At 42.9% G+C, this 18,429-nt stretch overlaps 1 protein-coding gene across 4 annotated transcripts in view; it reads left to right on the forward strand.

The window, feature by feature from the left end:
- Rab30 (RAB30, member RAS oncogene family) overlaps positions 1-18,429 on the forward strand; it is an 85,472-nt gene that overhangs the window by 38,298 nt on the left and 28,745 nt on the right. Inside the window, exon 1 of one of the 4 annotated variants that reach the window (XM_013512054.1) lies at positions 12,282-12,320. The exons of 2 other annotated variants lie outside the window; for them this stretch is intronic. The gene's annotated coding sequence lies outside the window, so the exon portion shown is untranslated. Of the gene's footprint in view, positions 1-12,281; positions 12,321-13,828; positions 14,528-18,429 lie in introns of those variants that run through there. One more of the 4 variants, XM_005379807.2, reaches the window with a different exon arrangement.

Here is an 18,429-nt window from a genome sequence, read left to right on the forward strand (position 1 = left end):
CACAGCACCTGCCTGGCAAGCGCAAGGTCATGAGTTCGATTCCCAGTACTGGAAAAAAACCAAAAAAAAAAAAAACCCAAAACAAAACAAAAACAAAAAAAAGAATATTCTTAGTTTCTGTCCTCTGATTTCTACATCTTTGCCTTTTAATTTTATTCTCTAGATTTCTTCACATTTATCTCTCCATTCTTTTATTACTGAGTTTTGAAAATATTTTCTGCTATTATGTTGTCAGTTTCGAGGAGATTTTTATGTTCTCAGAGTGTTTCCTTTTTATGGTGTTCTATTTTTGTTCCTTGGACACAGTTTTGTGAGAATATTAATGGTACTCCACCCCACCCTCAGCCTCCTTAACAGCCTCCCTAGTATCTGTTTCCTTCAAGTTGCTGTTTTTGCCTTTGCTGTGGTCTGTATCTTCATCTGAGGCTTGCCCAAGATGCCTTTCTGAACATGATCCTTGGCTGTGCTGCTCCCGATTAAGAGTGGGAGGAAAAAGGTTGTCAAGACCTTGACATTGTACTAAGTGGACGAAGTCACTCACTGAAGACTACAGTATGACCTCATTTACATGAAATGTCCACAATAGGAAAATCTATAGAGACAGAAAATAGATTCATAGCTGCCTGGGCCTCGGGGGTAGGGAATGCAAAATGACAGCTAGTGGGGTTATGGTGTTTTTTGGTATGGTTGAGATGACAATATTCTACAATTGATTGCGGTGAGGTTTGTACAGCCTTGTGAATATACTAGATACCACTGAAGTGTATACTTTAAAAGGGTAATTGTATGGTAGGTGACTTTATTTTAAAAATATAACGACTCTTTAAAAATGCTGCCAGAAAACTCTGACTGGAGAAGTGGATCCTTAGCTGTGGGGCTCATTGTAGGGTTATCTGCATAGGCTCTTTGTCAGGAGCCTCTTGTGTCAGCATCTCCAGGTTCCCTTTCTGCGTCTACTTCCTGTGCAGAGTGAGAGTCTCCCTAACTCTCCCTGATAGTCATGAGCAGAAGGAAAAGGGAGATCTTCACAGTGCGCCTTCCGAAGACATAGCGCTTTGTCCTGCTTGTGTTTCCTTCTCAACCTTGCTGGGTCTTCCCAGGCTGGTGACACTCTTTCTGTTACAGAAAAATTGCAAAGATTTGTAAAAGTGGAGAGGGTGGCACAGTGCACCCCCTGGTTATCAGTTTGCGGACCTGTGTGTGTGTGTGTGTGTGTGTGTGTGTGTGTGTGTATGTGTATGTGTTTGATTTAATGGAGGGCCTTGCATATGCTGGGCAAATGCTGTACCACTGAGCTGTATCCCTAGCCCTCCTAGTCACTTTTGTTTCATCTAGGTCCCTAATGTCCTCTCCTAGATTCTCCTAAAGGAAATACCTTACTAGACATTTCTGTGTTGCACTCTCCAGAGGCTAAGCCTCCAGAATTCTGTCTTGAGAAGGAGGAGGCATCTAGGGACTTAAACTTCTGGAGCAGCCTTTGCTTGTGTTCCTCATCCTAGCATCCCATGCTCTTGCCCTGGGAGTACAGGGTACTGCCAGTTCCTGTGCTTTTTAAAGGATTCCCTGGTTTAGATCAGCTGAATTCTCAGCTTTGCTTGCATTTGGTTTAGGATTCAGATTTGAGTCTGCTAAATCATTTACTGCTTACTCATCTGCTTTCTCAAACTTCTAAAATGTGACACTGTTCTTTATCTCTCTATGTACTCAAAAGTTCTTTCGGTAAGAGAAAAAAGTGAAGCACTTCAGTGAATTTTTATGGGTGTTAGGGAATAAGTAAAATTAGATGCAGTTCTGCTGTGTGCTGCCTTCTCTAGAAACTGTCCGCTTATTTTTTCTTTTTGGTCTTGCCCTACCTTATCTTCTTCTATGGAACCCTAGCATCCTCTTTTATGTGTGCATTTGCCTGGAGACTCCCTTTTAATCTTTTAAGAAAGTAAATCTTCTTATTTTAACACGCATCTATTCTGACTTTAAGTCCAGACAAATTCCAGAAGTCTCTGGTTTGTGCCTACCTGGCGTTTTCTCCTTACCTGCTATTACAGAACCCTTGGCTTGCACTTCGCTTGCTGCATTGCAGTTTGTTTGTCTGCCCCACTGGCCTGTGAAGTGGGACTTGGGAATAGGATTCTGTCTTTTTTTCTCTCTGTATCATGAGCACAATGCCTCACTGGCAGTAAACATCTGTTAACTCAGAGGCTGGATAATTCAGCATTGTGTATCCAGGGGTGGGGACGGACAAGCGTACCATGCCCCTCTCCTTATTGTCTTTTATGAGCACCGCTGTTTCGTACATATTAAAGAGTAAGAATGCCTTGTTAGCTTGTTGTTATGTAACCCGTTCCTTCCGCTTTCAGCTCTGGTGTGTTTTACCCAGTCAGCGGCAGATTGGAGAGAGAGGAGGTTGGCTGTATGGATGTAAACATCCTAACAAAGAAGGAATGGACCTCGTCAGACAAGAGTTCTTTCCCTTCCCTAATAGAAAGGCTTGTGGTCTACACTATGCTTCACACTAGAGAAAAAGAGAATGTTTTGTTTTGACATCTACTTAGTTCTGCAGTGCTTTCTGCTGCCTTTTTCTCTTTGGACAAAATATCAGGACAGTTTTAGAAATTGCTGTCTTCTTGAAAAATCTGATATTCAGGTGTTATCTATGTGAGGTCCTCTTGAAAAGCAAATACAGTGTATAACATGCGAAGGGTAACACTTGCACTGTTGTTTCTTAAAGTATGTTACCCAAGGCGCTATGCAGAACCTTCAGGAGGAAAGCACCAGTGTAGTAGTTGTTAAGCAAACTTGGGATGCTGGATTGACACAGTTAAATGAGATTCCTTACTTCCGACTTTCCAGAGCCTTGTTGCTGTGCATTGTGAACCTCCTCAAGGCAGATACATTAGGCAGCATTTCCTAAGGTGATTTTAATTTTCATCTGTGGAGCAGGAGCACAATTCAGGAAACAGCTCTTCAGCTTGAATCCAGCCTTTGTGGTCAGTTTATATGCCTCTTCCTCCGAGGCTGTCTTGCGCAAATAGCCTTTTCTTCTTTGGTTTCCATTGCCTTTATTGTCTAGTTGTCTCCACCTCTCCCCTACATTTGGAGGTCATAGACAGGTTTGATCATCTCATCCTCAGGGGCACTGCCGTGCACAGAGTTGCTCAAGAAACATTTGAGCACTGCATCGGATCCTTAGCTGAGTCACCCTGGAGTCCAGAGGGCACTGGCCGGGAGCATCCCAATGGAGACTGCAGCTTGAGACCCTCACTGCTCAGGCATCTGGGTGGGTGGCTTCCAGTGGGGATTCAGGCTTAGTATGAGAGGCTGGTCCTGGAAAGCAGAACTGGAAAGCAAAAGTCAGAGATGTTGAGACTGTAAATCAGATGTGCTCAAGGCCTGTTGTATGCTTGGGGTAAGTACTGGAAACTCAGTCTTTAAGATGATATTCTTCCCATTTCATAGATGAGGAAAGGCAAAGTAGAAGTAAGTACAGTACTAGGACTACATAAATAAACAAATAAAACCCTTTCCCCAAAGACTCCTTTTTCGTCTTTTTTGGGGGAGGGGTACTGGGAATTGAACTCAGGACCTCACACTTGCCAGGTAGGCGCTGTGCCGCTGAGCTACATCCCAGCCCAAAGATCCCTTTTTATGGAGTAAAAAGTCCTGTCAATAATTAATTATGAATAATTGGGTAATTACGGTGATTAAGCTATGTGCAAGGTACTATGGGAGAACCAGATGGAAGAGTCTGAGATGTAGTGGCGGGTGGGAAGAGAGATGTGGAAGGTGCAGCTCCTAGAAAGGAGGGGAGTTCCTGAGCAAGGTGAAGTGAGAGTACAGGACTGGAGGGACTGGAAACCAAGCATAGGGTAAGAAGTAGCACGAGGAAGACAGTATTCCTGGGCCCGGAAATGTGCATTAGGTAAGGCTGGAGAAGTGGAGAGGGTGTCGTAAACAGCTTGATGAGTTCTGAACTTGATTTTGCAAATCGGGGAAGCCATTTTTAGGGTTTTTAGCAGGACAATGAACTGTCTTAGTATGCAGTTTTGGGTACTTACCTATTAGTTTGTGGAAAGTGAATCTGACCTGGGTAGGGCCGGACATGAAGGTGATTAGCTGCCACTTTTACCAGAGGTTACGTACGATGAGACATGGTCTATCGCAGGCTTGTGGCAGGAACAGGTGAGGAGAAGACTGGTCTGTTAAATTTTCAACAGTATTCCGAGTTAGGGAGCAGAGAGGAAATGAGTCCAGTGGACCCTTGACTCACGAACTCAATTTGCTCCCGAGGGTTGGTTGTAGCTCATGCTGTCGATTGAAGGCTTGGGCTCCTTTACATGGTCTTTAAGTCTCTGTCCTATACACAGGCAGATCTCAGCGTCGTTACAGAGATCTTGGCCAGGATTTCTCAATTAACGCCACAAAGGAAAGGATGTTGTAATGTTCCTTGCAGAACTCTTTAAGGGTTAAATGTAGATCTGAGACCATCAGGAAGCACAAGTGGCCAGCATTCGGTCCTAACTCAAGACTTTGGTCACATGTTAAAATTCCGGTCATAACCCGAGTTGTTTGTATCTCAGGCTGGTTGTAACTTGAACCCATGGTGCAACTCTTTCTGCTTTTCATCCCACTTCTGTCATTAACCAACGCTATCTGTTCTTCTCTGCTTGCTTTAAGCAGACCCTACTTAAAATGTAGGCTTGTGAACAATTAACTGGGAGATGGTGATGTAAGATCCTTTTAAATACTATTGACTTCAGAGCATTTATAGTGTGCTTTATATCAGGAATTATTTTCCTAGCTCCAGGAATAAATCTCTGGGTAAACAGTAGTTTTCAAGCCAGGTTGTCACCAGAATGATTTGAAAACTTGTAATTATAAAAAATTTCAGGGCAGAGGATATATCTTAGTGGTAGAACACTTTTCCTGGCAGGCATGGGACCCGAGGTTCGATCCCCAGTATACCGCGTGCGCACACACACACACAGAGGAAGAAATTAAATTTGAGGGTAGTAAAATGGACATCCACCTAAATTAAGCAATTGCTAACATTTTTGCCTCATTTCTTAAATATATATGCATATGCATATGTGTTGAACCATTTGGAAGTAAGTTGCAAACATAACATTTCATTCCAAATGCTCGTTTCTGCAATCTATCTTCCAAGAATAAAGATATTTGAGACAATACAATTATTGTATCTAATTATTGCTAATACAAAACCCAAAATTATCATCTACTAGAAGGCCATTTAATATTTCCCCAGTTGTGACTAGGGGATGATTTCACTTAGTTTCTTAAAAATCTGCATTACTAGTAGAGATATTCTTTTTAAGACTCTAGGCTCCACGGCTGATTTGGACAGCTTTTCTTTTTTATTTAGAAATTACAAAGTAAACAACACTTATAAACTATAAACCACACAAAAATACAGAGAGGAAAAAAATATCTAAGTAAAAAACTGAAAGCCCGTTCTCACTTCCTGGAAGTTAGTGAAACATACTTTCTTCATCAGGATATCTAGGAGGGGAACATAGCTACTTATTGTTAAGAATATCTTTGGATGAATTTTGTGTAATTTACCCAATACCAGCATTTGGGGAACACCGGTCTACTCTAAAGCATACCTACAGTCCCTGAGTTCACGCGAGGTCAAACCAAGAAGGACTTAATGAAGTGCTCCTAAGCTAGCTGTGTTGAGCTGTGTGCTAGGGACTGTGACAGTCTAATGAAATAATATAAAACATGTCATCCATCTTCAAGAACATCTTGTCAGAGAGATAAAATTGACATTTACAGAGTCATTAGAAGGAAGGGGATTAATGTTTAGGGAGCACTTACCACATGCCAGGTACTGGGGCAGATGTTTTACACAACTATCTCATTGAAATCTCACAGCAGCCCTGGAGGTAGACAGTATCACTCCCATTTTCTAGATGGGGGAACTAACACTTAGTGTCTTGCCAAGATCATTCAGCTTGTAAGAATGGAATAGAGTCACATTGTAAACCCAAAACTGAGTCTTTTCTTACTAGGCTACCTCTCAAACAATGGCCAAGAATTAATACTGAATTTCCCACTGAGAAGTACTCTTAATCCTCTTCTCACCTGGTTTATGTGGTGTTTACAGTCTGGTGTTATAAATGTTCAGAGGTGAGATCACGGAGGACGTCATGGAGGAGACGGCTCTGAAGGGAGACACAAACTAGGACGGGCAATGGGATGCTGGAGAAAGAAGGGGTAGGGATGGAGCAGGGTTGTGTCCTGTGCGGTAGAAAGAGGTAAGTGTGGAAAGAGGTGGCGGAAATCTATTTCCTCAAACATTCATGGCCGCTTGCTCCTAAGATAGCTGGGCAGAGGGACAGACACGAAATGATCATGCACTTTAGTCTCCAGTGTCAGTTTTGCAGAACAGACACCCCCTTCTCACTTCTGTGTAAACAAGTTCTGTGTAACTGGCATTTTAAAGCTCTTTTCACTGATGGAGAATGTATTCGGTAGCGTTTCTCCACTTACACTGCCTGTGTTTATCTTCCTGCCCCCGTGCTTTTCTTATACCCACTCTGAACATATGGTGGCAACAACTAAGGGTCCCGCAGCTAGTTGGATCCCTACCAGATGTGCAAACAGAAACGACATTTGAGGAAGATGCAATAAAAGAAGTGTATGAGAAACAGCTGGCTTACACAGAAGTGAGGATGGGGGTGTGTTTGCATGGGCTCTCCTGCGTTCTCTGAAGATTCCTTCCGACCCTGTCTGACCATCTTCAGAAGCCGGAGCTGGGATCTTTTGCAGGTGCTGCTGTGTGTTTTCAGGCAGTGGTGTGGCGGACAGCGTATGCACGTAGGGCCAGCGCTGACCTGGCTCAGCGTCCTAGACTCTGCCTGCAAGTTTTGTTTTCTAACCTTGGAAACACTGTTAACTTTGTTAAGGCTAAGTCTTACAGGTCTTTGCAATTTGTAATTACGCTTCTTCTCCCTGCCATTGTGAAATTGCTGTGGTGAAATTACCCTTAGCAGCTGATACTTCTCAGTAGCAAATAAACATTCTCTAGTATTTCTTGACTGAGAACAAAGCAGTACCCCCCAAACTGTCAAAACTTTTCTAACTTTGTCTCTTAAGTACTGCAGAATAAATTCATTTTAGTTTGAAAATCTGTTGACATTATATCCCCCGAGCACCAACTCCTAGTGTCTCTTTCTTTTCTGATTAAAACTTGTAGGTCACGCGTAGTTTTGGCTTTGACTTTCTCCTCACGCTAATAATCTTCCCTTTACTCAGCCTGGACTGTTCTTGCCTATGGCAGCCAATAACCTTCCTGCTGTCAGATCTAAGGCCCGCTTCTTTTTAAAAGTCTTATTTTTTCAGTAGCACTTGCAAGGCTTATCACTGTTTTCTTTGCTATTTTCATTCTACTTTCCTGGTCTTGTCCATACCTCTCTGGGCTCTCTTTAATTCTTTGCTCCCCAGGGTCTACATGGGGATGGACCCGGATTCTGTAATGGCCCCCTCCTCATCTCTGTGTATTCACTCCCTGTCGATATCCTCTACTAATCCAGTGGTTTTAAGTAACATCCGTTTGCTAATGACCCTCAGCCTCAAACTCCCTACAGAACTTCAGATGCATGTCCACAGAGGTGTCTAGGAGGTGTTTCAAATTTAACATGGCCAAAAGAGAACTCTTAAATCATACTCTGCTTCAAGCATATGGTTTTCCAAATCCTCCACCTCAGTACGTGGTACCGCTGACCCCCATGTGCACAAGGCAGAATATCTAGGCGTTATTTTGTATTCTTTCTTACCCGTTGTTATTAATCCTTCAGCAAGCCCTATCCTCTTTATCTTCAAAAGCTTTCCCAAGCTGCGTGTGGTGGCGCATGCCTATCAGCTCAGTACTCTGGGAAGTTGAGGCAGGAGGATCACCTAGCCAGGTCAGCGTAGTGACTTAGTGAGACTCTATATCAAAAAATTAAAAAAACAGGCTGGGCGTGGTGGCGCACACCTGTAATCCCAGCACTCGGGAGGCTGAGGCGGGAGGATTGTTGCGAGTTTGAGACCAGCCTGGGCTACAAAGTGAGCTCAAGGAGAGCCTGAACTGCATAGTGAGACCCTGTCTCAAAAAGAGCAAAATAAATAAATAAATAAATGAATAAATAAATAAATACATAAATTAAAAAAACAGACTGAGGATGTAGCTTAGGGCGAAAGCTCTGGGTTCAATCTCAAGTACCAATGACTAAAACAAAAAGCGTTTCCAAGTTTATCTTTTCCTCATACATTACCAAGACCCTATCTCTCAACTAGATGCCTTGCAATAACCGTGTAACTACTCTTGTTTATATATATTTAATGCTACGACACCCTCTGTTGTAGGAATTAGAGAGACTATTAAAATGATAATTTGTATCACACATAACACCCCCTTTCCCACTGCACACAGAAAGAAATCTGAATTCCTTGCCCTCGTTTTCGGAGATCTGTGTGACCTGCCCCGCACTGGCTCCCAGCCCTCTCCTTGATGATGTACTCGGCCTCTGTGTCTCTTTTTTCAGTCCTTTGGTGTGCCAAGGTCAGTCTCATTGTAGGGCCTTTGCATTAGCTGATCTTTCGGCCTAAAATGCTCTTCTAATCTTTGTGTGTGGCTTCTCCATATTCAAATCTCATATTAAATTTAGCTACTTCAGAAAGGCCTTCTCTGACAACTCAGACTAAAATAGTTCCTTCGTCCTATTTTAATTCTCTACTAGCACCTGTCGCTATCTGATATTTTTCTTGTTCATTTATGTACACATTTATTTTCCTGTGCATTCAATGCTCCATTTTTTTTTTTTTTTTTTTTTTTTTATGCTCAATGGGAGGAGGACCTTGGCTGCTTGTTTAACCCTGCATCCCCTGCTCCTGGGTCTGTGACTTGTATGTAGTAGATGCTCAATAAACACGCACAGAATGACTAGATATATTCTTGTCATCTGCAAAACAAAGGCTAATACTCATATCTCAAGAATTGTTGAAGACTTTTTTTTGGTCTGACTTGATAATGCACATAAAGTGAGTCTGTGTCTAGCACATTTAAAAATTAATATAGAAATTGTATTAGTTTTTAAGTATCTGGTTCATTGTAGACATTCAACAAAGATTAGCTCCCTTCTTTCTTGCAGTCTGAGTCTCTGCAGTGTTTTATTTAAATTATCTGCCCTTCAGGCAAGTTGAAAAGTATTTCTTGTTCCGCTATGACTGTTGTTTTATGAAGAAGAAAAATTGTAGAAGCGCTTGTTCAGTGTCTGGTCAGCTGGTGTGGAACCGTGGTGCACATCACTTCAGTTTTCCCCTCCCCCAGTGCAAAGATACCGCACTGAAAGAAGGTTTGGTATTCTCCTGGCAAATTGCAGTCTTTTTCTCTGTAGATAGCTGATCTTTGCCAGTTAACTCTTCTTCGGATCAAGGTGTTTGGGGGTTTGATTTCCTCATCCTGATATTTACTTTCTCTGAAAAGCATCCCCAGCTTCTGGGTATATTAATCAGTTTTTCTTTTGCATTTATTTAATAAATATTTGTCTAGAGCCTATTGAAATGCCAGGCAGTGAAGGTACAGGTAGGAATTCACAAGGGCCTGTGTTTTGAAGGCCTGCTAGAGGAAGCAGGATACATCAGCCAAGGAGCATAGCGAAGGTCTGTGCAGAGTCTCTGTAGAACTCAGAGCAAGCACAGAGGAGAGACGGACTAACTCACACGGGAAGCCAGTTCAGAGTCCCTGGTGCTCACCGATGTGGAGCGCGATGAACCTGCCTGGGGCCCACACCCTGGGAGCTTGGCACCGCTGGCGGTCAGTGTGGTGGTTACACAAAGGCCATGAGAAACAAAGCCAGAAGGATGTGCGCACCTGGCTCACGGAGCGTCTGTGTGCCCTGCTAGGGAATTTGAGCTTCCTCCAACAGTAACACCAGCAACAAGAACGGGGGTGGCACCTGACACTCACTGAGCCCTTCCTGTGCCTTGTGAATTAATCTGCATGCCAGCCTGTGTTGTTGGGCCTGTTATAATCTCTATTTGCAAATAAAGGCGCACAGGCATAGGAAAATTACCGAAGGTCGCCCGACTCACAAAAAGCAGCGGTGGGATTCTGACTTGGGTGATTTGACTCCAAAGTTTACGTTCCTAACCCGGGCCCTAGTCCTCGTTTTACAAACGACATGGTGGAAGCAGCTGCGAGCTCCCCAGGAGACTCACATGTGGGAATGGGAATGCCAGGGTCAGGTTAGTTCCGAGGAGAGGGTGCAGCACAGTCACTCTGCGTCTCACACAGGGGTCGTTTCTAAAACATCAAGGGCTGCAGATGCTAAGATTCTGCTCGACTCACAAGGGGGTTTGCTTTGTTAGCCGTGACACCGCCTCTCGGCCGGTCCAAGGCAGCGTCTCCTGTGTCCTAGGAACAGAAGGCAGGGGCCGTGGCAGCCAGGCCTGTAATCTGTGCGTAGTTGGTTTGTGTTGAGAGGGCCCATTGTTTGACAGCAGGAAAGGTCCACACACAGCAGGGACGGAGCCCCTCCATGGCAACAGCGCAGCCTCCCGCACCCCTGGGGCCACACTCACTTCGTGGCAGCAGTGTCTGCGCATCCTTAGCTATGCTTCCCCGCTTCCCTGTTCCTCTGTCTAGAGGCAAGTGAGGCCTGCGTGAGTGATCTGCAGTGCAGCAGCGGCTGCAGCCGGAAGGGAGGAAAAGGGACCGGGGGAGCAGGCAGCGTAGCAAACAGCTGCTGCTCCACGCACTGTGGCCTCCGTGAAGGTGGAGCCGGTGGCCCGAGGAGGACAGGACAGATATAAAGGGGGTTGACTGTTCTGGTCCTAGTGACTGTTAGATTTGTTTCCTTCAGGCGTTTTCTGAACTGAAACTTAATACACCACTCTATCTATTTCCAAAGTCTAGTAAAATTCCCTCAGCTCTCCCGTGACATCAGCTTTGGTGACACAGTCCTGTCCGTGCTCTTGCTGATGGCTGCTGACATAGGCCTGCGGGTCATGAGCAGTGCAGGAACTTTGATCAGTCTCTTTTGTCATGATCGTATATTGTTTGTTCTTTGCTTAAAAGTAGACATTATATGAGGTCTTCTGAGCACCTTTGAAACAAACCACCACTATTCTCGTGGAGAACTTGTGTCAACTTCTCTGGTTTTTAAAAATGGAAATGATTTTGTAACAACTTTATCGTGATTCTATCATGATTACAACCATGACAGAAACAAAGCAAAACTACCCAGTATATAGGAAGAAGAGATGGAGCGGGGCGCACCACAACCTTGATGGTGATTGTGTTCCTATTGGCAATTTATTCTCCTCTAAGGCTAAAAAAAAGTGTCTGTGACATGTGCAGAATGTTAAATATTTGTTTAAAGAAAAAAGAGGACAAAGCTTAAAAAGTAAAAAGCTCCCTGGAACCTTATAATCCTAATACAATATTATAATTTTTACTTTTGCAATTCCCTTGTTCACATGCATACTGATTTTTCGTAACTGCAGTCTTCACAAATGCAGCTTTGTGTATTTTCATTTTATAGCCAATTGTTAACATTATTTCATGTTTCTAACATAGTTTTCATAATTGGCATTTCTGACGGCTGTCCCACATTCTATGGAATAGATAGTTCTATATTCTGCACTATCCCTCTTTGAACGTTTGGATTGCTTCCAAGTCTTTACTCTTTTAGATATGATATAATGAGAATTTTTGTTCAGTTAGCATTTTCAGTTTGTTCAGTTCTTTCCTTAAAGTGAATTTAGAGCAGTGAGCTCACTGCATGAAAAGCCTTTTGTTGGCTTTGGTAAGATCTTATTTTCTAGAAGAGCCATTTCAATGTGGAAGGTCACTAGCATTGCACATGTATCTACTGTGTATTTCTTTCACCACTATTAAGTCCCTATGGTATTTTAGTAATGTGTATTGTTTCTAAATAAGTCCTATTTATTGAATAAATCTTGTTATTAAATGAAATTTAGGGAGGACATAAATATATAAACAGGAAAGTAAGCTATCCCACCAGCCAGAGGTAAGGATATTTATTTATTTATTTATATTTCTTGAGACAGGGTGGCTCTGTGTATTCTAGGCTGTAGCCCACGTAGCCCAGGCCGGCATGGAACTCGTGCTGATTCTCCTCCCTCAGCCTGGGTAGTGCTGGGATTAAAGTTGTGCAACACCACACCCAGCAAGAGATTTGAAAATACATTTCTTTGCAAATACTTATTTCATAATGTTACTTCGTGTGGCTCTGTGGAAATGTGCAGCCGCTTCTCTGTTGTTGGACAGAGGATTCACTCCTTCCATCGTGGAGGTCTGGACCGAGTAATAGTGGGACTTTCTTGTGTGTAAATCTTTGTGCACTTCTTGGAATCATTCCTTGGAAAGATTCCCAGAAGCAGCACTGCTTGGTCAAAGAGTGTGGACTTTGTTAAGGCTTTCGATGATTATTGAAAACTTGCTATTGAGGCAGCTGTGCTCTTTATACTTCAGTTGTTAGTATTTGGATGTCACCCTTGGATAGCTATGTATTTATCTGTTATCTTCAGAAAGGTTTGGACCTCTGCTTTTTGGTCCCTAAGGGTGTTTGAAATCTAGAATTCGTTGAAAGCCATAGCTTATTTTAGCTTTAAAATGTCCCCCTTCTCACCCATTTCTGCACTAAATACTTACTGAATTCTAGTTTGAGGAAGTCAGAGTAGCAGAAGATGGATAATTACAACACAGTGTGATGGGCGCTGCGGCTGTGTTACTTACGGAGGGCTCCTGGAAACCAAGGCAGAAGACATGCATTGTGCCTGGAGGATCTGGGAAAATGTCGCAGAGAAGGGGCGTCTAAGCTTCTTGAAAAAGCAAGTCTTTAGCAGGACAAAGTGTGTGCTAGGGAGGAGGAAGGACATATGCAGAGATGTGAAGGCCAGAAAAAACGGAATTTGGACAAGAGAGAGAGATCTTTGGATGGAGCTTACTGTGTGCAGGGATTGCTCAGAGGTGAATTTGAGTCATATTGTAAAGAACCTCATTTCACTGACCCCTATTATTATTTTTATTATTATTTTTGAGACAGGGTTTCACTGTGTAGTTCAGGCTGGCCTTGAACTTGCTTATGTAGCCCAGGCTGGTCTCGAACTCACAGCAATCCTCCTGCCTCAGCTTCCCGAGTGCTGGGATCACAGGTGTGTGCCACCACGCCCGGCTAAACTTCATTCTTTTTTTTTTTTTTTCCAGTGCCAGGAATTGAACTCATGACGCTGCACTTGCCAGGCAGGCGCTGTGCCGCTGAGCTAAATCCCCAGCCCCTAAACTTCATTCTTAAGATTGAGGTTTGGTAGGCACTTTTGGGAGAACTGGCCACAGGGGTGAGAGGACTGTAAAGAGAGCTGATGCGCACCTGAGCCACTCTGTGCAGTGGGGGATAAAGGCTGAACAGAGGGGCGCTTCTGGCCACATTTCTGACAGAAAATCTGCACGTCTTGGCAGTAGATGGTTTAAGGCACACTCTGTGTGTGTGTGTGTGTGTGTGTGTGTGTGTGTGTGTTGGGGGTCCACATTGAGGGTGACTTTGCATCCTATCTTCTCATAGGAATTTGCCAGGACACAACAAGATAATGTACAGGAAAGCACCTAGCAAACTAGAAGGCTCTGTAAACGTAAATGTTTATTGATATTGACAGCGCCCAAGAGATGCTGTCTAGAGGATGAAGTGGGCGGGTGTATGTAAAGCATCCGGGCTCTGGACCAACAGTCATTCCTTAGCATGACACAGGACCTGTCGCAAACATGGGAGACAAAATTGGGGGAATTCCTGTGGTCTGTCCGCGTTGATTCTGGTGTCAGTGTGTGTAGACAGTTATTTCCTTTTTACTTTTCTTTTGCTTCCAGTGAGAAGGGCATCAGAACAGCTGAGGGAAGGGTCCTGCCTGATTTTATGGTCTTCCAGGAAGGGAAGAGACAGACACTTTCGTTGTTGCTGGATCTCTGGCTGCTGGGGCGAGGACCATTGCGGGAAATGTCTGACCCTGCTCTGGGCCTTGGCCCTGACCCCTGGCTGCTTGGCCAGGCCTCATTGTGTGGACAGCCTGCTGAGGAGGCCAATAAGGAGGCCCTTCTGGTTCAGCCAAAGAGGCTTGGGAAAATTGCTGCAGAGGGAAGATGAGCCACAGGCCCAGATTTAGAGAACACAGACGGGAGGGCGGCAGGCAGCTCTGGAGCTCACTGGCGCGCTGTACCGATGCTGTTTATTGTTGAAGGAGAACAGCAGAGGGAGCCTTGCCTGCTTGTGCAAAAGATGGAAACAGCACGTTGGAGCTGGAAGAACCTTTAGGAAATCTGTTCAACAAACATGTTTTGCAGACAGGAGCTCTTCTTCTTGGAGGTGGATTAACGAGTGGGCAGGGTATCTTTTCTCTTCTCCCAGAAAACAAGATGCCAGTGTTTCCAGGTGCATGCATATCCGTTTGTCAAGCACCTGCTACAAAACAAATTGGTTCTGCCTGGGGAATTAACCGAATGGGAGCCCAGGTAGGTCTGAGCCGTGGCTTCTCTCTTCTCCTCCCACCTGTCTGGGAAACTGGGTGTGTGTGCGATGTAGAGAACCTTGCCTGGCTGGCTTTCTCGTGATGGCAGATGTGAGGACTGGGAATAGTTCAGGTATGTGCTTGTTTAATCCTGATGAGATGCTGTTTTGTGGACTGTCGTCTGTTTTTACATGTTTGTAATCACGAATCTGTTTTCTATTTCTAAAATCTAGGAAAAGGTAAAAGTCAATACATAGAGAATAAAAATAGCCAGCCAGGCGGCACATGCCTATGATCTGTAATCACATGGGAGGCTGAGGCAGGAGTATCACTGTGAGTTCCAGGCCAACCTGGGCTACATAGTGAATTCAAGCGGACCTGCACTATATAGGGAGACTCAGAAAATGAAAACGAAAAACAAAAAAGATGGAGGAAGAGAATAAAAATCAATTATTTTGCCCTGAGTTTTGAAAATAATATTGTGAAGATCTTAGGGCTGCTTTATTTTTCATTTTTATTTCTTAGAATGTGTTTAAAAATGTTCTAAGGGCTGAGTTTGAGGGCTGTCATTAGTCTACCCAGCTGCCCCTGATGACTATGCCCAAGGCCTTGCCCAGGAGGGATTTGTGTTTGCAGACCTTATTTGTCCCTGGAGCAGCTCTGATTTAGAGTAAGGGCACCTGGATGGTGTGCTGATTTATTTGCCACTCGAGCGGAGGCTAGTCACTTTCTTGATTTTAGAGCCCATCTCTACAAAATGGGGAGCAAAAACCAGTTTCCTCCTGCTGCTTCAGGGAGATCCTATCAGAGTGCAGTGAGAATAATTTCTAAGCTGTACAAATGCATGAGAGTTAAAAATAAATTGATCTATTGGTTTTGGCTTTCATACAATAGCTACTTGGTTTTGAGGGATGCCGTTCTGCAGGAATGGCTCTTCAGGGACTTGCTGTGCTTCGGAATAGTTCAGCAGAGAAAGCAGCGATGAACACCATGAACTAGAAAAGGCAACACTAGGGTTTGAGTGGGACGTTCCTTCCTTGGATCGTTGTCACATGAAGGGGAATAGCAGGGCAGACAAAGAGACAAATACAGAGACAGAGCACACCAATTAGACTTTCTTAAAAATTAAGTTTATTGGTACAATTTAGATGTACATAATGATCACATTCACTCTAGGGAACTTGCATCTGCACATGATACATCTTAGTTCTTTTTTTTCTCATTCCCCTCCCCTTCTTTCAACCCCCTGCCCTCCTTATTTACAAAGCTTTGTTTCCATTTTATCCCTTTTTCAAACTTCTGTCTTTTCACTTCCTTCCTCCACCCCCACTTCCTCTTTCCTTTTGAACAATTTTTTCCTATTTCACAATATCTATTATACATTTTGGTTCTTAATTACACTTTCAGTTTCTCTCACCAGAGAGACAGTGTGGTATTTACACATGTGTCTGATTTATTTCACTTAAGAGTATGGTCTCAAGGTCCATCCATTTAGCTAGAAATATCTCGAGCTTATCTTTCTTTTTTTTTTTTTTTTAAGCTTATCTTTCTTTGTGGCAGAGTAGTACTCCATTGTATGATAAAGCCACATCTTTTTTATTCATTCATCAGTTGATGGGCATTTGGATTGTTTCCAAGATTTAGCTATTACAAACTGTGTGGCTATAAACATCAGTGCACATATATTGCTGTGGTATGATGCTTTTAATTCTTTTGAGAAGATACCCAGAAAAGGAATAGCTAGGTCAAATGGGACGTGTAGTCCTAGTTTTTTGAAGAACTTCCACACTGATTTCCACAGTGGTTGTACCAATGTACACTCCCACCACCAATGGAGAAGGGTTCCTTTTCCCCACAACTTTGCTAGCATTTGTTATTGGTTGATTTCTTGATAATAGCCATTCATCAGAAAATGAAAAGATATCACTTGCTCTTGGGTAGGAAGAACCAACATAATGAAAATGGCCATATTCCCAAAATCATTATACAGATTTAATGTAATCCTAATTAAAATACATTAATATACCTCACAGAACTGGAGAATACATTCCTAAAATTCATTTGGAACCAGAAGAGACCTCGAACAGCAAAAACAATTCTTGGCAACGAAAGGCAAAGCAGGGGCACCACAATCCCTGGTTTGAAATTACACTACAGAGCTACTGTGATAAAAACAGCACAGCACTGGCAAGAAAACAGACCTGAGAATCAGTGGAGCAGAGTAGAAGATGCAGAAACTCCAAACACACTCAGCCACCTAATCTTTGACAAAGGAGTCAGACACCTTCACTGGAAGAAAAATAGCCTCTTTATTAAATGGTGCTGGAACAATGGTGAAATTCCCTCTCAACACAATCAGACTTTTGAGAGGACCTTTCTCACTGTGTTATGAAAGCTGTGTTGTCTTTCATGTACTGTTAGAGATTGACTGGAAGGGCAGAGTATAATTTAGAGTTAGAGGTGTTTTTCCAAGAAAGAGCTAAATCTTGCAGCCTGCCCAGGGGCAACAACGGTGGCCAGTTTCTTTTTATATCATTTCAAACACATTTTATGCATAGACAGGTCTAGAATATTTGCCCCATCTGTTTTTCCATGATGATAAAGAATACTGTATATCATTCTCCACCTTGCTTCTTCTGCTTACTACATCTTGCTAACATCTGCAGCAGGCTGTGTGGTCTGTTAGTATGTGTGTGCCATAATCTCTACAAGCATTTCCTTGCTGATGGACTTCTAGTTCACATACAGTAGTATTATAATGAATATCCTACTACATGTGCCATTGTATATGGGCATAAGTATAAAAGTAGGATAGATTCCTACAATTGCCGGGGCAGGGTTTGTAATAGCATTTTTAGTTTTAAATCAAGATTGCCCTCCATAGAGGCACCAATTAACCCACCAGTAGTAGTATATGAGATGTGATCAAAGTATATGGTGAATGTTTAAATTTTTAAAAATTATAACCATTAATCCCCCTCAAAACACTCCCCCTCTCTTTGAACACACTTGTCCCATTGTTTCTGCAGTTCTGGAAGTCCTCTTTCATGTCTTTACAAGGTTTGATTGAAACTGTTTTGAGCCCTTCAGGTGAGCGCCATTGGATGGAGAGGCAGAATTATAAAAATATTACAATGTGTCCCAATCCACCTTATTAACAGGATCTGGTACCATGTGACTTCTGGTGCATCCCCAAAGTCATCATGACCACAAACACTAAATGTTTTAAATCAGTTCAGGACTTGGTGGCAGCCGTGCCAGTATAACTAAAAGACAGTCATGAAAGAGCACTTCTGGAAGTACTTCAGAAAGTGGCATGAAGGATAGCATAAGCGTGTTCAAAGCAAGGAGGAATATTCTGAGGGGAACAATAGCACTATGCCTTTTACTGTAATAACTTTTAAAACTGTAAACATTCAGTGTAGTTTTCAATCTTGCCTATCCGAGTGCCCTATCTCTCTATACTCTGTCCCGTGCAGAATGAACTTTGCCAGTCTGAGTTGGAAAATGGCCTCTTACTATAAATTCATTATGGTCTGAATCTTATGAGTGAGGGTGGTCTTTTTTCCCTTAAATATAGGTGCTATTTTTATTTCCTTTCTTATTAACTATCTTGTTCATGACTTTAGCTCATTCTTCCTATTGGGTTACTGAATTTTCTTGTTCACATATAGGAATTGTTTATGTATTTAATAGAATTAGATTTATTTATTATTGTAGATTTTAGTCAATTCTTTCATAGTTTTGTGATGCAGAATTTTAAAGACTAATCAAATCTGTTAACTTTAAAATTTCTTTTTTTCCGGTACTGGGAATTGAACTCACGACCTTGCACTTGCCAGGCAGGTACTGTGCCACTGAGCTAAATCCCCAGCCCCAAATGACACATTTTGCTTGCTTTTTTTT

The sequence above is a fragment of the Chinchilla lanigera genome, unplaced genomic scaffold (genome assembly GCF_000276665.1).
Source record: "Chinchilla lanigera isolate Chin_1 unplaced genomic scaffold, ChiLan1.0 scaffold00013, whole genome shotgun sequence".
NCBI lineage: Eukaryota > Metazoa > Chordata > Mammalia > Rodentia > Chinchillidae > Chinchilla > Chinchilla lanigera.